General features: G+C 36.3%; 1 pseudogene; it reads right to left on the reverse strand.

The window, feature by feature from the left end:
* Window positions 1–991: 991 nt before the first annotated feature.
* LOC140762220 (beta-fructofuranosidase, insoluble isoenzyme 3-like) lies at window positions 992–3,546 on the reverse strand (annotated as a pseudogene).
* Between the last annotated feature and the right edge of the window lie 483 nt (window positions 3,547–4,029).

Consider the following 4,029-nt stretch of genomic DNA (forward strand, 5'->3'; position numbering starts at 1 on the left):
AGGGAAAATAATTTTCACTAATCTTATTAAGATATTATTGGGAGAAGAGAAGGGAAATTAAATTTACTCTATTTGATTTAAGGAGAAAAATAGCATATTTAATATTATATTATTTATATAAATCTGCACAAACTATAATACTCGTAAGAGGACTTTTTAAAATATATAAAAATAATATATACATAATACCAAGGGGTGAAAATGGGTCAGATTAACTCTGACTTGACTTGCTATACGACCTAATTTAGATCGGATTCAGATTAGATTCGGATAAAAATTTTCTATTCAATTATAATGCAGATAGAATTTTTGAAAAAAAACTAGGATGCTGATTCGAATATGGGTCCGATATAATTTTCAGATTCAAATACAGATATCGTCTAACCGCATATTTCTAAATAATTATAGGTTTTAGTTGCTTATTTAAAGAGTGAATAATGATATTATTACTAATAATGTATTATATCTTATTTGCAGAGATTAATTTTTCTAATTTTATATATATTTGATATACAAAAAAATGTCATAATTTGTTTAAAACTCGATCATCCTTAAGATTTGATCTTCTATTCAAAAATTATCTATATCTTTTTAGTTAAAATATGATTTTAAGTTATGATTTTAAGTTTTGATATTCGTTTTAGTCAGGATGTAGGTTGAGTATTATCCAAATATTAGAATATAAAAAGAGTAAATTTTATCTTTCCTTTCTCCGGAGCCTCTTCCTCTCTCTATTTCTCTCCTGAAAATTCAATCCGAATATGAGAAAATTGTTCTCTCCTGACTTTCTCTTCTCTCCAATTCTCTCTATCCAAGAGTGCAAAACTAGGTAATATTTCCTATTCCAATATTCTTTTATTTGGCTTGTTTCCTTGGTGCATCTAAAAGAGAAATCTTTTCTAAGAGAGAACCGAAAATAACCATTGTGATTATTAAAGTATTTTATGTATGCCCAATATATAGATTAGAGAAACACACGAATAACTCCTTCCTAGGCCTCGTTCATAGAGGGTTTCCTCATCTCCCATGATTTCAACTTTGAGACTTATATTCTCTACTCCATTGTTGAAGACAAAATGATGAGCATCTGATCCAATTGCCAAACTTGGATAAACTCTTGAAGTAATACAAGTCTTGCCTTTCTCCCCAAAGCTCTCTACCACAGAGTTATCAATCTACAAAACAGCCCAGGAGAATATCTCTATTAGAACAACAATAAAAATAAAGAGAACTATATATATATATATATATATATATATTAGGAAATAAAATAAAGTAGTTTAAGATTCACACCAAGCTACTTAGAGATATCTTTCCGGTCTTCTTTATATCAACATCTACAAACCCAGCAAAGGTTGGCTTGTAGAGGTCTGGACTAAGAGAGGACCTGTTTCCGTGCACACAGAAAAAAGAGTGTGATAGTTCCCTAGTACTTGTAAATGATTATTACTGGATTCGTCAATATGAGTGAGGTAATTACAAACCTAGTAGGGTCTTGGCACATGAGGACCACATGCTTCTTTCCAGCTTTAAAAATCCTAAAGAAGACAGCAGTTTTTTCTTGCATATTAGAGGAAGCTAAAACCCAAAGCCCAAAGGGTCCAACCCCGCCCTCCTTTTATTTTGCAGAGAGCGTGTGCATCATTGCTAAACATAATCGAATATAATCGAATGGTTCAACTTTCTCCAAGTTTAAGTTTGACACATCAAATTCCACCTTCACGTCAGCCTGCACAGAATCAAATCAATGAAAATTGTGAACAATGAAGAAGAGAAATGGAATAATGGTACAAGATAATTAAACTAACAATAGTTAATTATAAAGACTAACTTGTGCAGTTTGTATTCCTTTTACTTCAAAGTAGTCTCCACTTTTAACAGTCTTATCTCGGATATGAACCTGCTTTCCTCTGAGAGTCCTAAGCTCCTCGATGGGCCATTGCAACAATTGCCGGCCACTTGGATTAAGCCAGATAGTTCTTGGAATGGCCTAATTATGAAGAACCAAAAGAATTAATAAAAAATAACAAGTGCTACGAGTTATGGTACTTCACGTGGAAATTTATAGTCATTAACCTGAATACCAGCCCAACGCTTAGCCTTATCAGCATCCACGCTATCCGACTCATTGGCCCAACCTCACAAGATCCTACGCTTCTTCTCCGGATCGTAGAACGTCTTGGACGCATAGAAATTGCCATAATCGTACCTCAACCCTGAACTATTATCCATTGCTGTGGCATCTAGCAAATATCTATCCGTTGTATGGTCGTACGTCCCAATTGTATAGTACTCAAATCTCGACAAATCCAAGCTAACCTTAAGAACATGCTTCATGCCACGGCCATGCATGGACGTGTCCAACCCAACCTTCCCCTTCTCAGCCACAGGATAAAAATCCGGGAACTCCCACATGCCGGTATTAACCGCGGAGTGGAATGGGTGCTTCACCGTTGTCCAGTTCTTGAAATCCCTACTGCGATAAAGGATAGCCTTCCCCCTCTTATTCCACTTGCTGCCCACCAACACTCTCCAATGCTTGTCTAGGCCCAGCCACGCAGTTGTCGGGTCTCTGAACGCGCTAGCGTTAAGTCTGACGGTTGGGGCAATGATCGGGTTGTAGTCAGGCTTCACCCATTCCTGAAGATAAGGGTCAGATAAGTTCTTTGGGAATGCGATGTTTTGGACTTGGTGCTCTTTTGGATCGATGCCGATGTACAATATTGTCGGCGTGCCATCCTGAAGGATTGTGGCAGAGCCAGACCAGCAGCCATTGATGTCAAATGACTTCGTCGGATAGATCGCCGGCTCAAGAGGGATCCAATTAATTAAATCCTTTGAGATGGAGTGAGCCCAAACTATGTTGCCCCACACTGCACCCTTAGGGTTGTACTGGTAGAAGAGGTGGTAGATTCCTTTGTAGTATAGAGGACCTAATCCATTTTGCAATTTACATGCATATCAATATTAATTACTCTTGTTTTACTTATTAGATATATAAGATAAGATTGAGTCAATTCAGCATACCATTTGGATCTATTTGTTGCAACATCCGTACGTAAGTGCATCAATAGCCATGCATGAGAACATATATATAAGTTAGAATCCAAGTCTTTTATAAAATACAACAACAAGAAGAGCATTAATATGGCAAGAAAGCTGTCATCAGCAATTTGAGAAAGATATCTACTAAGATACAGGATGTATAATTACGGAGGTCCATCGATCCATAAACATCCTGCTTAAGTATGCCTCCATATATATCAATAGCTAGACAAAATAGAATCCATCAAACGTGATGATATCATTTGGAGAAGGTGAGGAGAATTATATGAAACTTTTGAAAGGATTAGGGTAGAAAAATATACCATTAATCCAATGTTTAGGGGGCTGGAAGTGATACTCTGTCCTTAGTTAGGTATCCACAACGGCGGGCAAAACAGATTGGAGCTCTGTGAACACCTGATGAGATGCCTCCCCTAATCCACACCAGTGCAATAAAAGAATAACTACCCATGTCCCTAATACTCCATGGGGAGTGCCCATCTATTTAGTAGAGAGAGAGAGAGGCCAGACGTAGAGAGAGAGAGAGAGAGAAAATGTTACGTTTGAGATGGACAAAGAGAGTCCTAGAGGGGTTTATATTGAGAAGAAATAGAAAGGGGCGTGGCGTAAGTTTACTCAACTTAGTTTCTTTTTTTTTTTATAGAGTTTTCCAAACGTGGTTATCGAAATGAGAGTATCTATCACTATCCGGTCGTTATCTAATACTATAACTGACAACTCTCTAAGATCACGGCTGTCTTCTCTTTATTTGAGAAATTTCTTGTTGGCAATTTCATTCTATATAAAAGTAACGGATTTTATCTCCATTTAAAACGTCGTTTCAAGAGCTGAGAGGATAAGATTAATATTAGCCAAATACTTCAATACCCCCTCTAAAATTTATAATTCTAATATAATAGCTATAATAGCCAGTTTTCATATCCGATTTTTAATTCCAAAATCACATTATATAAAAAAACAAGG

The sequence above is a fragment of the Typha angustifolia genome, chromosome 7 (assembly GCF_048772165.1).
Source record: "Typha angustifolia cultivar Huaian chromosome 7, ASM4877216v1, whole genome shotgun sequence".
In the NCBI taxonomy this organism is placed as follows: Eukaryota; Viridiplantae; Streptophyta; class Magnoliopsida; order Poales; family Typhaceae; genus Typha; species Typha angustifolia.